Raw genomic sequence first — 24,694 nt, forward strand, 5'->3', positions numbered from 1 at the left:
CTTCATTTTTCTACATGGGCAGCACGGTGGCATAGTGGTTAGCACTGTTGCCTCACAGCGCCAGGGACCCGGGTTCGAATCCGGCCTCGGGTGACTGTCTGTGTGGAGTTTGCACATTCTCCCCGTGTTTGCGTGGGTTTTCTCCGGGTGCTCCGGTTTCCTCCCACAGGCCAAAGATGTGCGGGTTAGGTTGATTGGCTGTGATAAATTGACCCTTAGTGTTAGGGGGATCAAATATGTGGGGTTACGGGGATAGGGTGGGATATGTGCTGGTGTAGGGGTTACGGGGATCGGGTGGGATATGTGTCGGTGCAGGCTCGATGGGCCGAAATTGCCTCTATCTGCACTGTGGGGTTTCTGTGATTCTGTGAAAGCCATGTTGACTATCCCTGATTAATCCTTGCCTCTCCAAGTGGAGACACATTTTGTCCCTCAGGATTTTTTCCAATAATTTTCCTACCACTGATGTTAGGCTCACTGGCCTGTAGTTCCCCGGTTTTTCCCTACTACCCTTCTTGAATAATGGTACTACATTAGCGGTTCTCCAGTCCTCTGGCACATCCCCTGTGGCCAGAGAGGTCCTGAATATATGTGTTAGAGCCCCCGCAATCTCCTCCTTTGCCTCACACAGCAGCCTGGGATACATTTCATCCGGGCCTGGGGATTTATCCATTTTTAGGCCAGCTAAAACCGCCAATACTTCCCCCCGCTCGATGTTAATATGTTCGAGCATATCACAGTCCCCCCGCCCTATTTCTATGTCTACATCGTCCTTCTCCATAGTGAAAACAGACGCAAAAAATTCATTCAGAACCCCTCCTACATCTTCCGGCTCCACACACAGATTGCCACTTTTGTCCCTAATGGGCCCTATTTTTTCCCTAGTTATGCTCTTACCCTTAATATACTTATAAAACATCTTCGGATTTTCCTTTATTTTGCTTGCCAGTGTTATTTCATGGCCCCTCCTTGATCTCCTAATTTCTTTTTTAAGTATCCCCCTGCACTTTTTGTACTCCTCTAGGGCTTCCTCCGTCTTTAGCCTTTTGTATCTACCAAAAGCCCTCCTTTTTTTCCTAATCCATTCCCGTATATCCCCTGACATCCAAGGTTCCCTGTGGTTTTTGGAACCACCCTTGACCTTTACGGGAACATGTTGCCATTGTATGTTCTCAATCTCCCTTCTGAAAGCCTCCCATTGCTCCGATGCGGATTTTCCTACAAGTAGCTGATCCCAGTCCATTCAGTACTGTACTGAAGTGTCAGCTTAGATTCCTGGATTGGAGCTTCAACTCATAACCTTCTGAATAAGTTGGGAAGAGACCTTTCAAACAAATTCTGTATGATCTATGCGAACATAAGAACACAAGAAATAGGAGCAGGAGTACAGCCCATCGAGCCTGCTCCGCCATTCAATATCATGGCTGATCTTCGACCTCAACTCCACTTTCCCGCCCGATCTCCATATCCCTTGATTCCCCTAGAGTCCAAGAAACAGACTGAAAATCCTCTCCTTGCACGTTTTAAATTTTCTAACATTACCTCACTATTAATCAGATTATTTAAACATCATAAGTAAATTATTTCATCAGTCTGAAGTTTACTGAAAATGGACATGTAGAAAATACTTTTCTTATTTATAACTATATTAAAAAGTTCCAAATTGAGTTAACCTTTGTAATAATTACAACCACTGACCATATAAATGCAAGTCTTCTTTAAAAAGCAAAATCCTCAGTAAGATTTACAAAAAGCTGCAAAACCCCCCACACATATTGTTTTAACACAACAATAATACATTTTTTTCTTAGTTTTAGGAACCAGAAAAAAAATCAGAACTCTTTTGAATATTCAGTTTATTTCACATTTACATTCCACTCCTTCTATCCATCTACCTAGGAAAGAGGGGTTGGTTGGTTGGAGAGAAGAGGAGAGGGTTAATGACAATTTCATTTGCATACTTCAAATTATAGCCTCACATTACATGCATGCCACTTTAGGAACTGGGACACTGAAACCTTTGGCCTGTAAAAGTTTTCAGTCTCAAAGATTAACTCAGACTTTCTAACAAGACGGATAAAATTCGATAGAATTATAACTTTAGAATGGAGCACACACTTGGAGAATTAGAAACTGGAAGTCTTGAACTGCAAGGATCTGCCGATTTTCTCTGCTGTCCACCCATATAGCAAGCCTTATTGGTAAATTACAGTAAGAATATCATGGATACAATGTGAACTACGTGATTTACAGATAGAACCTTGGTTTGCAAAATTCAAAGATCACATAGCTAGCTGCAAGTCTTGCTGACCTTCCTTTATTGCTGTGGCTACCCTTTGTCCCTCAGTCACTTATACTCTTAAGTAGCAGAAGTAATGGTAATTGCATCCCCGGCCTGTCTTGGGTCACACCAGAGAAAGAAACAAAACAGTACAAGATTATAGAAAAAAAACTAACCAGGTGTAGAAAAAGAATGACTAACGGCTAAGATAACTTTCTATTTCTTTGTTTTTACTTACAAAGTGAGCATCAGTAAAAGCAGATCAAGTAGCAGTAGAAGCTAAGTCTGTGCTGGTTGAAAGCCCTGTGGCACTGTTAGATCTTGCCACATCTCCCACAGTCCGATGAACAGTGGACACAGCTATCACATACCATGAAAAAGACTTAATAGACAAGGTAATTCACCAGGGACGTCCCATCAATATCAATTACTTAATCAAAGTGTTTTTTTCCCCATTAGAATTGTTGCAGCAAACTTTTACCCATCTGTTTCCAGATTCCAATAACAGGACAGACCACATCTGACACATTCCCTTGCATTCAGTTTTGTCCTCATTCCCAAGGACACCACTACCTGCTGCTACTCTCCCACGCAAATATAACCAGCATCAAAAACTAACCAGCTATCCCTGTGGGGTTGGGGATCTTTTTTTGACATATATAGACACTAAACAAGTACGATAGAATACATTTCTGTGACCATACACAGTTTTAATCTGAATTTAAAAAAAAATAAAACTCTCTCCCCTACTGAAACTCTAATCATTCTCATTTACACAGATGGCACCTTCCATCAAAAGGTGCTAAAAGGAAATCTAGTTTGTCTTGTGCATAGCAAGGAAAAGTGTATATCGTGTATAGACATTTCAATTAAATCAGGTTTCTGATCCATTATTAACTTACAAATTGCGATATTGAAAAAATTAAAACCAAAGTCAATCTTATTTTTAATTGAATCTGGAAATGAACAATAATCCTGGTTAATCCAGATTGTTATACCTTCCTCCTATTACATTATCTGACTGATTGCTGGTTCATAGCTAAACTCTCACTACATCCCACAAATCTCAAACTTACTGATGGTCACATTAGTGGTAACCTACAAAATATCTCATTTAACGTTGCATGGCCTTTTTACTCCAGCTTAATATAGTCCATTTTTTTCCTTTTATCTTATTTTGCATTGGATTTTCCTTTGATAATTAATATCTATATTTTGTTACATCTCGTCAATGCAAAAAGACCATTTTTAGAGTGATTTCACCTACATTGCATTGCTAAGTATCTGCATTTGGATTTACTTATTGTCTAACTTCAACTAAACCAGAATGGAATTGTGGCAATGCCATAATCTCAATCAAAAATCACCAGTTCTGGGGGAGGTGGGACCAGTACAAACTGGACGGTTTGCACCTGGGCAGGACCGGGACCGATGTCCTAGGTGGAGTGTTTGCTAGTGTTGTTGGGGAGGGTTTATACTAAAATGGCAGGGGGTTGGGAACCTGTGCAGGGAAACAGAGGAAAGGGAAGCAAGGATAGAAGCAAAAGACAGGATGGAGAAAAGCAAAAATGGAAGGCAGAGAAATCAAGTGTGTAAATCAAGCAGGGCCACAGTAAATAATAATTCTAAAAGGACTAAGAGTGTTAAAAAAACAAGCCTGAAGGCTTGGTGTCTTAATGCGAGGAGCATTCGTAATAAGGTGGATGAATTAGCTGCGCAAATAGATGTAAACGGATATGATATAATTGGGATTACAGAGACATGGCTCCAGGGTGACCAAGGCTGGGAACTCAACATCCAGGGGTATTCAATATTCAGGAAGGACAGGCAAAAAGGAAAAGGAGGTGGGGTAGCATTGCTGGTTAAAGAGATTAACACAATAGTAAGGAAGGATATTAGCTCTGATGATGTGGAATCTGTATAGGTAGAGCTGAGAAATAACAAGGGGCAGAAAACGTTAGTGGGAGTTGTATACAGACCACCAAACAGTAATGCTGAGGCTGGGGATGGCATTAAACAGGAAATTAGAGACACGTGCAATAAGGGCACAGCAGTTATCATGGGTGACATTAATCTACATATAGATTGGGCTAACCAAATTAGTGACAATACTGTGGAGGAGGAATTCAGAGAATGTATACGGGATGGTTTCCTGGACCAATATGTTGAGGAACCAACTAGAGATCAGGCCATCTTAGACTGGGTATTAAGTAATGAGAAAGGATTGATTAGCAATCTTGTTGTGCGAGGCCCCTTGGGGAGGAGTGATCATAATATGATAGAATTCTTCATTAAGATGGAGAGAAGAGTAGTTGGCTCAGATACTAGGGTCCTGAATTTAAATAAAGGAAACTACGATGGTATAAGGTACGAGTTGGCTAGGATGGATTGGGGAACGTTATTTAAAAGGTTGACGGTGGATAGGCAATGGCAAACGTTTAAAGATTGCATGGATGAACTACAGAATTTGTTCATCCCTGTCGCATAAAAATAAAACAAAAAAGGTGGTGCAACCGTGGCTAATAAGGGAAATTAGGGATAGCATAAGATCCAAGGAGAGGACATATAAATTGGCCAGAAAAAGCAGCAAACCTGGGGATTGGGAGCAGTTTAGGATTCAGCAAAGGAGGACAAAAGGATTAATTAAGAGGGGGAAAATAGAGTTTGAGAGTAAGCTTGCAGGGAACATAAAAACTGACTGTAAAAGCTTCTATAGATATGTGAAGAGAAAAAGATTGGTGAAGTCAAGCGTAGGTCCCTTGCAGTCAGAATCAGGGGAATTTATAATGGGGAACAAAGAAATGGCTGACCAAGTAAATACATACTTTGGTTCTGCCTTCACAAAGGAGGACACAAATAACCTCCCAGAGATGTTGGGGAACATAGGGAAATTGACAGGATTGAAGGCCGATAAATCCCCAGGGCCTGATAATCTACATCCTAGGGTACTTAAGGGAGAGGCCCTAGAAATAGTAGATGCATTGCTGGTCATCTTCCAAAATTCTATAGACTCTGCCACAGATCCCATGGATTGGAGGGTAGCTAACGTAACCCCACTATTTTAAAAAGGTGGTAGAGCGAAAACGGGTAAGCCGGTAAACCTGGCATCGGTAGTGGGGAAAATGCTAGAGTCCATTATAAAAGATGTAATAGCAGAGCACTTGGAAAATAGTGAAAGGATTAGACAAAGTCAACATGGATTTATAAAAGGTGAATCGTGCTTGATTAATCTACTGGAATTTTTTAAGGATGTAACTGGTAGAATAGACAAGGGAGAACCAGTGGATGTGGTGTATTTGGACTTTCAGAAGGATTTTGATAAGGTCGGGCATAAGAGATTAGCGTGTAAAGTTAAAGCACATGAGATTGGTGGTCAGGTACTGACTTGGATAGAGAACTGGTTGGCAGACAGGAAGCAAAGAGTTGGAATAAACGGGTCTTTTTCTGAGTGGCAGGCAGTGACTAGTGGGGTTGTAGGGGGTGGCGGGTGGCGCGTGCGCCCAGTCAGTTATGCCCGACTGCCTGTGAGCGGTTCGAATCGCTCCCACGTCCTTGGGTTCTAGACACCGGACTTAAGTGCAGGCGGCGATACAGAAAAATTGAGTAGACAAGTGGTTTGCTGTAAGAAAACCAAGGTTTTATTAAAACAGAAATAAAACAGTCTGATGAGAAATTACTGGTAAACAATTACAGGCATAAACAAATAACTATACTTATACAGGGAATGGGGAACACACGGCACATCGAGGGAAAAACTACTACTTTAACAATCCCCTTATCCTTATCCCACCCCCTATACCTAACTAGATTAAGCTATGAGGGGCCAGGGATTCATGCTCAGGTTTTGAGGTTTGGTCTCCTGTCCTTTGGGGTACTCCAGCGCCACGTGGTCTCGGCGCAGTGCTGGAGCTGTTGCTGCAACACACCTTTCCTCTCCTCAGCTAGCATCGTCGTCTCGTCGCGATGGGTTCTCTTCTTCTCCCTCGGGCAGTCGTCAGCTGTAACGTCACGTTTATGGGATGGTTGGCAGTCTTCACTGCTTAAGATTTTTCTACCCATTCTTGGAACGCCGGTATATTCGTCTAAATTCTTTCCCAAGCGCCAGCTTATAACTAGGCGCTCGGTCTTTATCAATGCATCTTTTGCTGTCCTTCTCTGCTCGTCAGGTCTTTACCTTTTTCTTCGTCTTGCCTCATCTCGCCTCGTTTCGTCTGCCCCTTTTTGTGGCCCGTGTGTCCTGGGTGACTTTGGACTCGGGTCTCGTTCCCCTCTCCGCGCTTGGTATGGATGTCCTTGGTTGCAAAACTAATGCGGGGAGTGAGAAGAGAACCCGCCATGAGGCCAGGGCACGAGTACGAGCGGCAGCAGCCCAAGACCAGACAAGAGGTCAGAGTCGAGAGGGCAGAGCAAGAGAGTCAGAGAGCGATTGCCACTGAGGGCCTACAGTTATACTCCTTTGGATGGCCCTTAATCTGCGTGCCAAATCAGGTCAGTCCATTGTTTAACTTTTGGCAGGCTGTTTTAAATGATTAAACCAATCTAAACGAACTGGCTTTAGATGGCCGTTTATCGCACCTGATGGCCCGATGTCTGAGTTGTATTGTCATTAATGCATTTTAATCGGCCTGTGCAGCCTTGGTGGCTTCCTTAAGCTGTTTCCGATTATTTATGCGGACAAACTAATGGCCTCATGCTTAGGCCTAACTGGGTTTGATCTGTTCCAATCTGACGCAATGCATATTCAGTGTTTGCTTAGCTGTCTGGCTTTTCAAACACAAAGTCCTTTTCACAGAAATGCATTTTAAGTTTCGATTTCCCAAAGCTGCCTGTTTTGCGCTAGAGTCCAAGCTTTTAAAAATCTTACAGGCTTTTGGTCACGAGGTGCGGGCGCCATCTTTTTGAGTACCCTTTTTAAATTGTCCATGCAGGATCCCTTTTATTAATAACCTTGGGGAAATGTGGGAATTTTGAAAATCTTATACTCCCCCGTGATACTAAAACATGCTTGAAGTATCATCCTTACAAAGTGAGCAAAATTTCTGACCCTCCATAGTCAATCTTCCCCTGCAATTACCTATCTAATATACCCACGACACATGCACTTCCCATTCCATGAAAATGTAGTGTACATAAGCATACATAGAATAATTACAGTCTTTTACACACATCCAAGCATGGAGGGGGTCCAACACCCCTGCACCACTTGGTACACATACATCGTTATTAACAACACGTCGCAAAATCTTTATTGAAAACAACAAACACAAAAAACCCAACAATCTTTAATCAAAAATACAAAAAGCTCAAACAGGCGTATCTCCCGCCACCTTCACAGTGTTCCTTCCAGATCCTTTGGTTTCGGAATTCTAGCATCTGGCCTTTTCCCTTGCATTGAATGCAGACGAGATACAACACTATCCCTAACTGGCAAACCAAGAGAATGTGGGAAGCCAGTCTGATCCACGAAGGGACCTCTATGTTATTGAAAATGTCCCACCAGGGTGGAATCACAATATCCAATATCTTAGTCCCGATCTCTACTGTTTTCTGCTCTAGAGTGTGTAAAAATGTTTCTGTGAAACTATAACGGCTTTGAGTATTTTGGTAAGGTGTTCTGGGAGAGGGGGAATTTCGTAGCAGAAATGCACCACATACTTCTGCAAATTAGTAAAATTCTCCTTCACAGTGAGGTGAACAGTGGAGGGTTCAGGAATGGGGACAATTCGCTCCTGGGCCACTTGAACTTCTGCCTCGGTTCCCACCACTTGTCCCAACACACGCTTAATCCCCCATGAGTCCCTGTAACCGTCCGGTGGGTATTGTTCCCCAACCGTTCCCACTCGACTGCAGGGTTTCTCATATCCTTGCTCAGCTTTCTGAGCCACCACCACCTATCCAGGGGAGTATGTCCCTTGCACGTTAAACATACACGCTTCCCTACGGTGACGCTGACCCTTGTGGTAATGACCTGTACCCTGGGGCACAGGAGGGAGGCTTCCCAGTACGTGAACCCGGTCTGGCTGGAGTACTGAGACGAATTGGACCCCCGCCACCCTGGCCACCTTCCCTCGTGGACATAGACGGCGGTCTCCTCTGCATCCCGGTCGCCGCTTCCGTCGGTTGCTATCGGCGCTCTATCTCCTGAGCACCCGTAGATGTGGGAGTCTTCCATGTCACCCCTCTTTCCCAGGCTCAGTTCCATCAGGGCGAGTAGGATTACGATCCCCTTCATCCTGAAAGTCTTTCTGCAACAGATACAAAACATGCAGCCAGGTCCCCAAGAGATTCTCTGGCTTGGGTGAAGCATAGTCGGGTCCCACGACCTCGACTCAAATACGCACACGCTTAGCAGATTACTACTTAATTAAAACTACCCATCACCTTACTTAACTTAAGCTAAAACACCCGAACTTAAGCTAAATACCTAAACTTAAAATATAAACTTACATTACCTAAACTATATACATCCGCCGCCCATCTCCGGGCAGCCAGGCTAATTCCTGGTTGGACTGCGGCATACTGCTTCCTCTGGCGTGGCCGCACTGTCCTGCACTGTTGGTCCCTCGCCGCCCGTGTCTGCTGGCTGAGGACCGCTGTCCTTGGACTTCCCCCTGACTCGGGAGGCTGTCCCTTTGAACTGGGGAGCTGGTGACCATGGCTTCCTTGGCTGGGGCGTCCGTGGGGACCTTCTAGGGACCTTGGCAGGTAGGGCTTTCTTGGCTGAAAGGGCCTTTAACCCGAACCGCCGCTCCCTCAGGCTCGACCTATCCCGAGCCTGGGCTAGGGGCAGGTAACTCTCCGCAGCCTGTTGCTGCAAGCTGAGAGTCTCCGCCCCCAGGTCCCATGGCTGGGTCCGGGGCGGGGTTTTCGACCTCAGGTCCCTCCTCCTCTACACCTGGGTTAGGGGCGGGGTTTTCGCCCTCGGGTCCCTCCTCCTCTGGATCCCAGGAGAGCAGGGGAGTGTCCCAATCAGTGGGCGGGATGGCCCCTCCCTTTAAGCAAGCCACAGCACCTGCCTGTGCAGTCTGTGAACTCGCTCCTGCTGCAGGCTGAGGATCTCTATCCTCAGACCCTACCCCAACAGGCTGTTTTCCCTCTCAGGTCTAAACAGTTTGCACTGGTTAACGTGAAACCATTTTGTGCGCCGAGGCACCCTAACGGCATATACCATGGGGCTGGCTTTATCTACAATGCTGTAGGGCCCCATGTATAATGGTTCCAAACTCCCTACTCGGGCATAGTTTCTCACCATGACCTGATCTCCTAACTCCCACTCGTGGTGCTTTCGGGGTTCGAGCAGCAGTCGGTTACTCCGATGCTGCTTTCCCATGTTCCCAGCCGCCTGCTCGAGGACCTGCTTAAGGTGCTCAAAAAGGTTTCGGGCGAACCTGTCCCGGTTTACCTCCCTGAGCTGACCCTCTGTGAGCACCGGGGCTAGTACATGGGTGGGGGTCCGCATAACCCTGCCAGTCATCAGCTCGTACGGGGAGTACCCCGTGCTTTTAGACTGGCTGGCCCGGATCCCCATCAGAACCAACGGTAAGACCTCTGCCCATTTACGGGGCGAGTCCACCGTCTCCTTCCTCAACCTTTCTTTTAAGATCCTATTCATTCTTTCCACAATCCCTGACGACTGTGGGTTGTGGGCCACGTGCCATTTCCCCTCGATGCCTAGCAGCATAAGGGTATTCGGCATCACCTGTCCGGTGAAGTGACTCCCTTGGTCGGACTCCACATACTGTGGTAATCCCCACTGCGAGAACACTTCCCGGACCAGGATCCTGGCAGTACCCAGAGCTGTGGCTGTTCTGCAGGGGAAGGCCTCTACCCATTTGCTGAACACATCCACCAGGACTAGGCAGTACTTATAGCCTCCCTGGGCGGTGGGCAGGGGCCCGATGTAGTCGACTTGTATCGACTGCCATGGTCCCTCTACCCTCCTGACTTGTCCCATAGGTACCTTCCTTTTGTGGGGGGTCAGGGTTGTTAGCAGCGCACACAAGACAGCCTGCACAGAACTCGCACACATCGTCCCCGAGTCCCGGCCACCATCCCGCCTGTTCCACCCGCTGCCAGGTGGTCTCAGGCCCGGGGTGTCCCACTCCTGGACCCTCATGGGCCAGTTGGAAGGAATTCCCTCTGGTGCTGCTGCGGCACAACCCACTGCTCCCCCCGGAACAGCATGCCCTCTTTTACGGAGAGGGTTGCTGTGCCGTACGGACCCTCTACCCTTTTTCCCTCAGTCTCTGCACTGAGGACTGCCTTGAGGACGGGGTCTTGGGCTTGGGCCGTCTTAAGGTCCGGGGCTAACGCTACCCCTACACTCCCTTGGGTCCTGTCCCTACCTCTGACCGCCGCCAAGTGTCTGGACCCAAATGGGTCCCAGAAAATGCCTGTGCGGGCACTCTCCTTGGCGAGCAAGTCAGCCTGCTGGTTGCCCTGGCCGCGGGGTTCTGTGGAGGAATGGGCCTTCACCTTGTGGATGAAAACCTCCCCTTCCTCCCCCACTGCTGCCAGGATCTTTTCCAGCAGGGGTTTTACTGTGAGGGATCTCCTGTCAGCGGAGGTGTATCCGCGGCGGGACCAGATGGCCAGGTACTCCGTACACGAATTGCACGTGAACATGCTGTCCGAGCAAATCGTGTAGGGGGTGGGGAAGATTTTGGGGTGTGTAACGACGTACACTACCGCGGACAGTTCAGCCTGCTGGGCGCTCATGGTGCCGGGGAGCTTAATCGCCAGGGCAATGTTTGCCGCTGGGTTGTAAACTCCACACCCCGTGAGACGCTCGCCAGCAGATACCATGCTGGAGCCGTCTACATAGATCTCGCGGCCTGTGGGATGTATCCCGGCCCGTAAACCTATGTTCACTTCCCAAACCCCTTCTATGGAACACCGGTGGGCTGTTCCAGGATATACCAGGTTGGCTGCGAGCTTTGGCTCACAAAGACCCTTCACCTTGAGATCCATCTGTGAGAGGAGCAAGGTCCAGCGGGCAATGCTCACTGTTCCATCCTTGATCCTCCCGTCCAGAAGCATCTGGGTGGGTGTGTGATGGGTGATGGGAGAGGTGCCTGTGAAGATCAACGATCTTTTCACAGCCCAATGTGTGGCCAAGAGATGCCGCTCACAGTTGGAGTAGCTCCTCTCCACATCCGTGAGTATCCTGGAGGAGTAGACCACCGGCCTCAGCCTGCCGTGCCGCTCTTGGAGCAGCACAGCACAGCACTCAGGCTGTCCCCGCTGGCTGCTACCTCCAGGAAAAACTCCTTCCCCCCCCATCTATAGCCCCTAGAGCTGGTGCGGTCTGCAAGTCTTTCTTGAGCCTGACAAATGCTGCCTCGCAACCCTCATCCCAAAGCCACTCCACTCCCTTGTGTAGGAGTCGGAGCAGAGGGGCCGCTGTGGCTGCATAGTCCTCAATAAAGTCTCTACAATACCCGGTTAGCCCTAGAAACGACCTCACACCCGTCACCGTGTTGGGGACCGGTAACTCTTGTACCGCTTCCCTCCTAGCCTTATCTATGGCCCTTTCTCCAGCGCGCACGGTCAGGCCTAGGAATTTCACCTCCTGCTGGCCGATCTGCACTTTCTTGGGGTTTACCTTAAAATCCTTCTGCCCAAGCAGCTCCAGCAGTTCGGCCAATAGTGGGCCATGCTCCTCTCTCGAATCGGTGAAGAGAAGCAGGTCATCCACATATTGTACCAACTGTCTGGGCTGGCTGAACTCCTTTAAACTGTTTGCCATGCACTGATGGAAAATGCTGGGGCTGTTATGGAAGCCCTGAGGCAAGCAGTTCCACGTGTACTGTTGCCCTTTAAGCGTAAAGGCAAACTTGTACTGATCCTCCCTCCTTAAAGGGATGGACCAAAACCCGTTGGAAATATCCAGCACCGTGAAAGTGGTCACGGATGCTGGGATACTTCCTATCAGGTCGGCAACTGCTGCTACCGTGGGTGCACAGGCTGGGATGTTACTATTGAGCACCCGATAGTTCACCGTGGCCCTCCAGGAATTGTCCGGCTTTCTAACCGGCCACAATGGAGAGTTCACGTGGGTGGCTATCGGTCTCAGAACTCCCTGCTGCACTAACGAGGACATGGCTGCTTCCATGTCCGGCTCTGCTTCCCTGGGGAAGTTATACTGTTTCTGTGGTCGGGCCATGGGGTCCCCATCTATGCTGACCTCAAACCCGTTAACCCTCCTGCAGTCGTGTTTGTGTGTGGCAAATGTGGCCAGGTGAGCCTGCACAAATGCCTGGAACTCCTGTGGGGTGTTACTGACCATAAGCTCGAGGTTATAATCCTCTTTGGGCTTCATGGTGCATAGGGTCCCCTTCCCTTCCTTTCCTGGGATCACTACTACCTCACCGTTCTTTCCTTTACCTGCCCCCCATAGGCAATGATTTCTCAAATCTACTAGGATCCAGTAGCCTACAATAAAGTCGGCTCCCAGGACCCCTCTTCCACCCTCCACTTCCCATTTCATCAGGACAGAGGTCCACTTAGAGCGGAGCGGTCCTAAACGAATGGCAAGCGGGAAGGAAAACGAGCCGGCCTGTTCTTTGCCTGTGAACCCTGACAGACTGTATGGGACCCCGTTAAATAGAGGCACGGTGGTGGGGTTAGCTGAGTAGACCACGGTGCATGATGCCCCCGTGTCTAACAGATAGGTCCCCGTCACCTTTTCTACCTCCATCTCCAAGAGAGGTCTTTTCCATTCATCATACCGGAGAGAGCACAGGCAAACAGGCTCTAGTCAGAGCTGCGGGTTGGATGGGGCTGACAGGGTGAGAGCACCGGTAGCGGCTGCTACTCTCCCGTGGCCAGTCAATAAGGACCTCATGGTGTCCAAAAGTGACTCGACTGCTGCGGGAGTGATTCCTGCCTCTGCCTTTTGGGCTGGGGCTGTGGAATTCTTTCCCTTGTTATCTTTCCAAGGGCTTTTGCACTCCTTCCGCCAGTGACCATCCTTCCCGCACCCGTAACAATTCGTCTTTGTGTTGGTGGGGGAGGCTATTCCCTTCCTGGTGCCACTCTTTCCTACCCGGTCCGGGTTTTACCTCATGCACCTTCCCCTTAGGTGGGTGTGCATCGGTTCCCCTACCGTTTTTATAGGCTAGAGTCAACTGTCTGATCACCGTATGTTCGGTGGTCTGGGGGTTCTTGGGGTCGAACCAGACTTCTGCCTTGGCCCGGACCTGCGGCAAGCTGTTCGTCACCAGGGCCAATGGTCCAGGGGATCCCAGTTCAGGAACCCCCGGTTTGGCGTCCTCGGACAGGCCCTCCGGTACACCGGCCATAACCAGTCCGCGAAAGCCTGCGGGGTTTCCCCTGTGAGCTGGACTGTCTTCTCCACATGGGAGAAAGAACTTCCCTCATTCATCCCCATGGCCTCCAGGACCGCATCTCTAAGCTCGTCGTACCCGCTCTGCCCCCTCTTGCACTCGTCAGAGAGGGATTGGAGGAGACCACTCTCCAGGGAGAATAGCAGCATCTTGGCCTGCTCAGCGCCATCGCAGTCCTTGACGCTGGCTGCCTGCTCTATGTCCCTGAAGTGGATTGAGGGGTCTCCCTTTTCGGAGAGCTTTGGGATATGGTTCACCATAGCCCTAAGCTGTTGGGTGCTCTAGGGTAATACGAACTGGTTTTGGAGGGGTCCCTCATCGTCGCCATTGACAGGTGGGCCGAACCTCCGATGCCGTGCTGGGCACATCGGTCCCAGCTCCGACCCCTCTGGCGGGGGTTGCTCCACCTCCGCTCCCACCTCTGGCTCCACCCCCCCTTGCTGCCAGACCTCGCTGAAGCTTGGCGCTACGGGTGGTAGTCGTGAGACCTCCTGTCCCTCAACCGGGTCGTCCCTGGGCACTACCGGTAACGTTGGAACTGTCCTCCCCTCGTTCCCCATAAAATCCGCCTGACCTGCCTTTGGGCTTATAAGGCATACCATGCCTTTTGCCTTCCTGAGGGCCAGGCTCAGATTTTCTATCCGCTTTGCAGGGGCCGTGGTCTGCTTCCTCGAACCCCCGTTCGCTCGCTAGCTTGTAAGCTGCCTTTACCTCCTGCACTTTCCCCTCCTGTTCCCTAACTTGCCTTGCCAAGCGGGCGTTCTTTTCCCGCAACCTGAACTCATTTCCCTTGGCTTCGGTGACTTGGCACTGTAGGTATTCCAACTGGGCCTTGTGTTCTCCCATTAAATACTCTCTCCTGATTCAGGGCCTGCAATGCTACCAATAACTTCTCCCCTGCTAGAGCCTTATCCTGGATCTCCAGGGCTGACTCCTTTAACTCGGCTGCCTGTGCTGCAACGAGCCTGTCCAAAAGCTGGACCTGCTTTTTAAAACACATCAGCCAGACTGCCTTCTCTAAAGACTTCTTGTGTTCCTTTCCCTCTGTCCACTTAGCTGCTGCATCTACCGGACGTCCAGCCCTTAACAGAGTGGTGATCCACTTCTTTGTGATGTTCACCTTGCTAAACACATAATCAGAAATCCTTTCCTCCATCATGGTTTGCTCATCCGAGCCATTGTCTATTGTATCGCAACCCTGCTGCCGGAGTCCTGCCGCGGTCGCTATTTTCTGTAGGGGGTGGCGGGTGGCGCATGCGCCCAGTCAGTTATGCCCCTGACTGCCTCTAAGCGGTTCGAATCGCTCCCACGCCCCTGGGTTCTAGACACCGGACTTAGGTGCAGGCGGCGATACAGAAAAATCAAGTAGACAAGTGGTTTGGTGTAAGAAAACCACGGTTTTATTAAAACAGAAATAAAACACAGTCTGATGAGAAATTACTGGTAAACAATTACAGGCATAAACAAATAACTATACTTATACAGGGAATGGGGAACACACGGCACATCGAGGGAAAAACTACTACTTTAACAATCCCCTTATCCTTATCCCACCCCCTATACCTAACTAGATTAAGCTATGAGGGGCCAGGAATTCATGCTCACCAATCCAAAGCTTGTTGCTTTAACAGTTGCGAGTTTTCAGGTTTGGTCTCCTGTCCTTTGGGGTACTCCGTCGCCACGTGGTCTCAGGGCGCGGTGCTGGAGCTGTTGCTGCGACACACCTTTCCTCTCCTCAGCTAGCGTCGTCGTCTCGTCGCGATGGGTTCTCTTCTTCTTCTCCTTCGGGCGGTCGGCGGCGGTAACGTCACGTTTATGGGACGGTTGGCAGTCTTCACTGCTTAGATTTTTCTACCCATTCTTGGAACGCCTGTATATTCGTCTAAATTCTTCCCCAAGCGCCAGCTTATAACTAGGCGCTCGGTCTTTATCAATGCGTCTTTTGCTGCCCTTCTCTGATCTTGTCGGGTCTTGACCTTTTTCTTCATCTTGCCTCGTTTCGTCTGCCCCTTTTTGTGGCCCGTGTGTCCTGGGTGACTTTGGACTCGGGTCTCGTTCCCCTCTCCGCGCTTGGTATGGATGTCCTTGGTTGCAAAACTAATGCGGGGAGTGAGAAGAGAACCCGCCACGAGGCCAGGGCACGAGTACGAGCGGCAGCAGCCCAAGACCAGACAAGAGGTCAGAGTCGAGAGGGCAGAGCAAGAGAGTCAGAGAGCGATTGCCACTGAGGGCCTACAGTTATACTCCTTCGGATGGCCCTTAATCTGCACGCCAAATCAGGTCAGTCCATTGTTTAACTTTTGGCGGGCTGTTTTAAATGATTATACCAATCTAAACTAACTGGCTTTAGATGGCCGTTTATCGCACCTGATCGCCCGATGTCCGAGTTGTATTGTCATTAATGCATTTTAATCGGCCTGTGCAGCCTTGGTGGCTTCCTTAAGCTGTTTCCGATTATTTATGCGGACAAACTAATGGCCTCATGCTTAGGCCTAACTGGGTGTGATCTGTTCCAATCTGACGCAATGCATATTCAGTGTTTGCCTAGCTGTCTGGCTTTTCAAACACAAAGTCCTTTTCACAGAAATGCATTTTAAGTTTTGATTTCCCAAAGCTGCCTGTTTTGTGCTACAGAGTCCAAGCTTTTAAAAATCTTATAGGCTTTTGGTCACGAGGTGTGGGCGCCATCTTTTTGGGTACCCTTTTTAAATTGTCCATGCAGGGTCCCTTTTATTAATAACCTTGGGGAAATGTGGGAATTTTGCAAATCTTACAGGATACCGCAGGGATCAGTGCTAGGACCCCAGCTGTTCACAATATATATTAATGATCTAGACAAGGGAACTAGATGTAACATCTCCAAGTTTGCAGACGACACAAAGCTGGGTGGGGCATGTGTGCTGCGAGGAGGATGCCGAGAAACTCCAGTATGATTTGGACATGATGGGTGATTGGGCAGATGCAGTATAATGTGGATAAATGTGAGGTTATCCACTTTGGTGGCAAAAACAGGGCAGATTATCTGAACGGCAATAGATTGGGAGAAGGGGAAGTGCAACGAGACCTGGGTGTCCTTGTGCACCAGTTGCTGAAGGTAAGCATGCAGGTGCAGCAGGCGGTTAAGAAGGCAAATGGTATGTTGGCCTTCATAGCGAGAGGATTCGAGTACAGGAGCAAGGATGTCTTGCTGCAGTTGTACAGGGCCTTGGTGAGATCACACCTTGAGTATTGTGTGCAGTTTTGGTCGCGTTATCTGAGGAAGGATGTTCTTGCTATGGAGGGAGTGCAGCGAAGATTCACCAGGCTGATACCTGGGATGGCAGGAATGACATACGAGGAGAGATTGGGTCGATTGGGCTTATATTTGTTGGAGTTTAGAAGAATGAGAGGGGATCTCATCGAAACCTATAAAATTCTAACAGGACTAGACATACTAGATGCAGGAAGGATGTTCCCGATAGCACGGGAGTCCAGAACCAGGGGTCACAGTCTAAAGATAAGGGTAAGCCATTTAGGACAGAGATGAGGAGGAATTTCTTCACCCAGAGAGTGGTGAACCTGTGGAATTCTCTACCACAAAAGGCAGTTGAGGCCAATTCATGAAATATATTCAAGAAGGAGTTAGATATATTTCTTAAGACTAAAGGGATCAAGGGATATGGGGAGAAAGCAGGGACAGGGTACTGATTTAGGATGATCAGCCATGATCTCATTAAATGACGGAGCAGGCTTGAGGGGCCGAATGGCCTACTCCTGCTCCTATCTTTTGTTTCTATGTTTCTATCCATAACTCTATTTTTTGATACCCATACAAATGATAGAGAATCTATATAATATTTTAATAGATTTCAATCAATATTTTAGTACTTCATTTTCAATAGAGGAATTTCACATCCTTTTTAAAAATAAACTTTTATCTTTGCTGTAGATTCACAATGCTTAGTTGAGAAACTAATAATAGCTCGCTAGTCTGCTTCATTGACCAGTACTGTAAATACAGTTAATGAGGGCAAGGTACAGTACTGACAAGATACTGTATGAAAAAAAAATTCTTCCATTTAACATGAAGTCACCAGACATAGTTGGACAGGCAGTGTTACATGACTGCACCCTTTTCAATAAATTCTGAGAACTAGGGTGTGAACAAAGCAACTACAAAAAGAAAAATTACATAATCTGTACAGCAATCAATCACATCAAAGAACAGTAGCGTCCGTAGGATTACAGAAAATGTAGTCAAGTGGGTACTATTCCTTGCAAAGCACAAAAGTAATTTCTGAACACTATAAGCAAATGAGAACTTCAGAGCTTATGCTTCACTGAAATATCGACACTAAAAACTTCAAATGCTAATTTGAGACCAGACGCTTTGGCAATGTCATAATCATCACGGACAGTAAAGCAATGGGATACATATGGATTAATCGGTGTTAGTAATCTCAGGAAAAGGATGCACAGCAACTCTGATATCATGGCGTGCCTGAGCTTCCTTGAGCAGTGCAAAGCTGACGATTTTCACTTTTGCATTGTGAAGCTCTTGTTGCGTCTTGGCCCTGTTGCAAATTAGTCATGTCTGAACAGACACAGCAGTTTAAAAAGTGGGCCACCCATGTCAATTCGTGATCTGGAGTAAGTCTGTGTGGGTGGATTGAACATACCACAAATTCAATAAGCAAAGAAGAAACTGTTGCTTATTTTGTTTAAGTTTTTTTTAAATTTGCTAATCCCTAAAGGGAACAATATCTACACTATAAAAGATGTAACTTAAAAGTATAGACCAACTCTCTTCCAGCACCGAGTAAAATAAAGATGTTCTGATTGCTCTCCAGATTGACACTATCTCACAACAACACCAACAACAACTTGCATTTAAATAACAGTAAAAACGCTCCAAGGCACTTCACAGGAGTGTTATCAGACAAAATTTGACACTGCCACGTAAAAAGATATTAGGACAGGTGATCAAATGGCTTGGTGAAGAGGTAGGTTTTAACGAGTGACTTAAAGGAGGCGAGAGGTAGAGGCGCAGAGGTTTAGAGAGGAATTCCAGAGCTCAGGGCCAGGCAGCTGAAGGTACATCCGCCAATGGTGGAGCGATGAAAATCAGGGATGCGCAAGAGGCCAGAATTGGAGGAGTGCAGAGATCTTGGCGGGTTACAGCGCTGGAGGAGGTGAGAGAGAAAGGGAGGGGCGAGGCTATGGAGGGTTCTGAACACAAGGATGAGATTTTAAAATCAAGGCGTTGCCGGATGAAGGGCCAATATAGGTCAGCGGTGATGGGTGAACAGGACTTGGTGCGAGTTAGGATACAAACGGCAGAGTTTTGGATGAGCTTAAGTTTACAAGGGTGGAAGATGGAAGGCAAGCCAGGAGAGCATTGCAATAGTTGAGTCTGGAGTTAACAAAGGCATGAATAAGGGTTTCAGCAACAGATGAGTTGCGGCAGGGGCGGAGATGGGCAATATTATGGAGGTGGAAGTATGCAGTCTTGGTGACGGAGAGGATATGGGGTCAGAAGTTTAGCTCAGGGTCAAATAGGATGCTGAGATTGTGAACAGTCCAGTTCAAGCATAAAGCAGTGGCCAGGGAGGGGGATGGAGTCGGTGGCTAGGGAATGGAGTTTGTGGCGGGGACCGAAGACGATGGCTTCAGTATTCCCAATATTTAATTGGAGGAAATTTCTGCTAATCCAATACTGGATGTCAGACAAGCAGTGACAAATCAGAGGCAGTGAAGGAATCGAGAGAGGTGGTGGTGAGGTGTCGTCAACGTACATGTGGAATCTGACAAAAAGTGTACAAGTTGCACCCCTGTAGAAGTTTCACCCCTATTTTAAAAAGTCACCGTTTCAGAATAAAATTATAAATTGTTCCCATTTTTCACTTACATCCATATTTTTAAAAAGGACATAAAATATGCACAATTGTGAACTTGTATTTTAGAATAGAATAAGCACTGTATTTCCAAGGACCATTATCAGGTTCAGAATTAACACTGCTCCTCTAGACCAAAACAATCATATTTAGCAATGAACCTGTGGCAAGTAAATATGCAATTGTCCAACTGGCCAGTGAATACATTCCACCAGAAAGAAATGTGTTCACTGCATTGTATTTTACACACTACATTGTGTTTGGGCATTTTATAATTAGCCCACACTAAATACCTGTGAATGTTATGAGATGCAATTTTATGAGGCTGGATGAGACAGTGAGGGGACGACGAGGGGAGTGGGAGAGGAATAGGAGAATGGCTGGGAAGGGGAAGAGACAGAAGGTAGGAAAGGAGGGGAAGAGGGACAGAGGGAGGGGAGAGGGAGAGAAATAGAAAGAGGAAGCACACTTTTTACTTGCGCTGACAGCAAATGTCAGCTGCCATAGCTAAGCCTGTGCCCTGAAAATTTAACTTTATACGTGAAGTATATGGTCTAGCATAGACGAGACTGAACAATCTGCCCTTATACCAATGAATTATAGTATCAGTTGCTCACCATATCTGCCTGATCTCTCTAAGGCAGAAAACACTATTCTAAGAGATGGTGCAGCTCAGGTTAAGAACTATTAATCTGACTTTATGATGAGAAAGAAATATATACAGAAGCCAGTTACAATAGCAGATGAAAACAACTGATACGGTGCTTCACTTTCACTGGTATATTCAACTGTTTACTGAGCCCAACTTAGAATTAAAAAAAAAAAATAATCCTTTATTGTAGAGTTTCAGCTGAAAAAATGCACAGCTCTAAGCACCATGGAGTCACTGCTCGCTGCAGTGACTTGGACATCCAGTTTTTATGTGAACTAAAGATGAGCAGTAATCTGAAGATCTTGTGGTCAAAATAAGTTTTCCATGTCAAAGGTACAAACCAAAGATACAGTACCAGCTTCCCTAACAGGACAACACCAGATAGGGCAGCCATGACAGATAAAACTCCAAGGTAGATTTTTGACTTCACCACCTGGGATGTTATCTGGCAGGACAGATTGCATGCCTTTTATAGAACCTGCCTGATTTTGATTCCATTCCATAAAATTTGGCTGCCATTAGATATGTTCACAAAAAATTACATTAAAAAGTAAAGTTATGGAGCCATCAAGTACAACACAAGGCTGCTCCATTCAATCCAAATGTGGATGTGGAACAGTGACCTGCATTACAGTAAGGTTAAGAACATTGGAACATGAATAGACCATTCCGGCCCTTGATCCTGTTCTGCCTTTCAATTAGATCATGGCTGATCACGTTCTTTCTTTTAATTTCTCTAATTTATAAAAACTTTTGTTGTTAGCTTTTATAAACACTTGCACGTTTAATTTTTTTAACAATCAACTTTGCTTCAAATTTCCACCCCCCCCCCTCACCTTCACATGGTCCATCTCCAACTCTACCCTTCCTCAATCTCTCTATCTCCATTTCCGGGGATAGGCTGTCAATCAATATCTACTAGAAGCCCACTGACTCCCACAGCTACCCTGATTACACTTCCTCCCACCCAGTTTCCTGTAAGGATTCTATTCCATCCTCCCAGTTTCTCCGTCGCAGAAAAGTCTGAATTTGCCGCATTCCACACCAGTGCTTCAGACATATTTTCCTTTTTCCTCAACCGAGGATTACTCTCCGCCATGACTGACAGGGCCCTCGACCGTGTCAGTCCCATTTCCTGCACTTCTGCCCTCACCTGTTCCCCTCCCTGCCAGAACCATGATAGGGTTCCCCTTGTCCTCACTTTCCACCCCAGAAGCCTCCACATTCAACGGATCATCCTGCGCCATTTCTACCAACTCCAGCGCGATGCCACCACCAAACACATCTTCCACTCCCCTGGTATCCTCATATGTTATCCTCCTTCCCGCATGCACCTCTTGCTTTCCTGCCCTCCCCTAACCTCAACTCCACCCTTGTGCCTTCCTCATTTCTTCACACCCAAGAAATGCAGCCTGCCCAGCCAGTGGTTGACCAAGAAGAGAGAGAGGAGAGTGAAGGAGAAGAAGAAACATCGTCACTCTTCCCTCTGCGAGTGGATGCTGTGAATCTGAAATGACAGCATAAAATGCTGGAAATACTCAGCAGGTCAGGCAGCATCTAGATCTAAGACATGAACTCTGTTTCTCTCGCCACTGATTCTGCCTGACCTGCTGAGTTTTTCCAGCATTTTCTGTCTTCCCAGAGGCCTTTCTTTACCATCCGAGGCCTTGCAAGCGTCCAGCAGCACTCCCTGCACACTTAAAAACTTTTTAACATGTATTGCCCCAAGCCACTACTTCAATGAAATAAAAAAAATCCAGTTCAAAAGCTTAAATGCAAACTAACCTGAAAGATGTGCGTGTCCCTTTAAGAAGTGCTGACAGCATCTCGGTCAGTCTGCTGAACACTCGCTTTTCAGCGCTCGCTTAGGACCCAGCGCTAAGGTCGAAGTTCGCAGAGCGCGACATTAATTCGCCATTTAACACTGACTGATGTCACGGTCTCCCCATTTGCATTTCCAAGGCCAGCACTGCTATTGGCAACACTGAGGCCCTCACCAAAATGGCGGTTGCTGATTCCCGCGCCAGAGAAGGGCGTTAGAGTGGCGGCACCTCATCTTTTGATTAGTCACTTTACAGCCTTCCGGACTCAACACTGAGTTCAACAATTTCAGATCATGACCTGGTAAATTTCTATGATTATATGAAACCCTGCCCTCATTTTTTCGGGCGGCAGCTGTTGATGATTCTACTATCTCCATTTACACTCCTCTAGACCCATCTTTTGTTTCTTTACTTTGGCCTCCTTTCACCACGACATTTCTGCTGATACCGATCTACTCAATCACACCCTCATCTCCACCTTTGATGCCCTCGTCCCCATTAAACCCATTACTCTCTCGCACCCTGTTCGTTCCCCCAGTACAAACCTGACCTCCGCTCCCTCAAGTCCAAGGGCCGCAGACTTGAACGTTTCTGGCAGACAACTGGTTTAGCCATTCATCGCCAGATCTGGCTGGACCACATAAAGCACTATCGGGTGCTACTCTCGTCTGGCAAAACTGGTCACTATTCCAGGATTATCCTGAAATGCAAAGATAACCGCCCGCTAATATTTCTCTACTACAAACCATCTTCTGAAACCCCTCTCTCCTGCCTCCTCCATCCTTAACTAAAACAAGTGCAAGGAGCTCATGGACTTCTTTCTCACTAAGATTGAGACCATCCGTTTAGTTGCCTCTGCCCACCAGCCCAAACTTCCCCTAAGGTTCTCCCCACCGCAGCCTAAACTCTCATCTTTCTCCAGTTTCTCTCCGATCTCCCCTCATGCCCTCTCCGAGCTCATCTTGTCCATGAGACCCACCTCTTGCTCCTTCGACCCTATTACCACCAAACTGCTGACCACTCAACTTCCTTTCCTGGCACTCATGTTAGCTGATATTGTTAACGGTTCCCACTCCTCAGGTACCGCCCCCCTCCCCTTCAAATCTGCCGTCATTACACCTCTCCTCAAAAAAACCACCCTTGACCCCTCTGTCCTTGCAAACTACCATCCCATTACCAACCTCCCTTTCGTCTCCAAAATCCTTGAACGTGTTGTTGCCTCCCAAATCCGTGCCCATCATTCCCGCAACTCCATGTTTGAATCCCTCCAATCACAGTACTGAAATAGCCCTCATCAAAGTCACAAATAACATCCTACATGACTGTGGTAAACTATCCCTCCTCATCCTTCTCGACCTGTCTGCAGCCTTTGACACAGTTGACCGCACACCATCCCTCTCCTCCGTTGCCCAGGTGGGACTGCATGCGCCTGGTTCCATTTTTGTCTATCCAGTAAGAGTCAGAGAATCACCTGCAATGGCTTCTCTTCCTGCTCCCACATTGTTGCCTCTGGAGTCCCCCAAGGATCTATCTTTGGCCCTCACCTACATGCTGCCACTCGGCGACATCATCCGAAAACACAACGTCAGGTTCCACATTTACACGAACGATACCCAGCTCTACCTCACCACTACCTTTCTTGGCCATTTGTTACACAGCTTGTCTGACATCCAGTATTGGATGAGCAGAAATTTTCTCCAACTAAATATTGTCTTTCGGTCCACGCCACAATCTCCATTCCCTAGCCACCGACTCCATCCCTCTCCCTGGCAAGTGCGTGAGGCTGTACCAGACTGTTCGCAACCTTGGTGTTGTGTTTGACCAAGAGATAAGCTTCCAACTACATATCCACGCCATCACCAAGACTGCCTACTTCCACTTCTAACATCACCCGACTCCGGCCCTGCCTCAGCTCATCTGCTGCTGAAACGCTTATCGGTGCGTTTGCAACCTCTTGACTTGATTATTCTAATGCTCTTCTGGCCGGTTTCCCATCTTTCACCCTACATAAACTTGGGCTCATCCAAAACTCTGCTGCCTGTATCCTAACTCGCACCAAGTCCCGTTCACCCGTCACCCCTGTGCTCACTGACCTACATTGGCTGCCGGTCCAGCAATGCCTCTATTTTAAAATTCTCATCCTTGTTTTCAAATCCCTCCATGGCCTTGCCTCTCCCCATCTCTGTAACCTCCTCCAGCCTTGCAACCCTCCGAGATTTCTGTACTCCTCCAATTCTGGCCTCTTGCCCATCCTCGATTTTTAATCGCTCTACCATCAGCGGCCGTGCCTTCAGTGGCCTAGGTCCTAAGCTCTGGAATTCCCCCTCTAAACCTGTCCATCTCTCTACCTCTCTCTCTTCCTTTAAGATGCTTCTTAAAATCTACCTCAAGTTTCTGGTCATCTGTTCTAATATCTCCTTGGTGTCAAAGTTTGTTTGATAACGCTCTTGTGAAGCCCCTTGGGACGTTTTATTACGTTAAAGGAGCTACAGAAATGCAAGTTGAGCCAGGATTATTTTGCTCCCAATCATGCCCAACTTGTAACCAGGTCTCTGTATTGGCTACTACATCATATCCTTTAAGCTGAGTTTGGGCTTCAACTCATTTTTAAAAATTTCTTATGCTACGTGCATTTCAATGGTTTTACAGTAGTTTTGTGGTGATGATTCATGACTTGACAATACAGTTTCAAGTTCAGACTTAATCGCCATAGTGAT

The 24,694-nt window shown here is 47.5% G+C and overlaps 1 protein-coding gene across 1 annotated transcript in view; it reads right to left on the minus strand.

Moving 5' to 3' along the window:
* The window catches only part of slx4ip (SLX4 interacting protein), a 645,261-nt gene that overhangs the window by 67,059 nt on the left and 553,508 nt on the right, over window positions 1-24,694 (minus strand). The gene's annotated exons all lie outside the window — the stretch shown is intronic.

Source organism: Somniosus microcephalus, chromosome 3 (assembly GCF_052327205.1).
Source record: "Somniosus microcephalus isolate GS21.2 chromosome 3, FLI_Smic_1.0, whole genome shotgun sequence".
NCBI classification, from domain to species: Eukaryota; Metazoa; Chordata; class Chondrichthyes; order Squaliformes; family Somniosidae; genus Somniosus; species Somniosus microcephalus.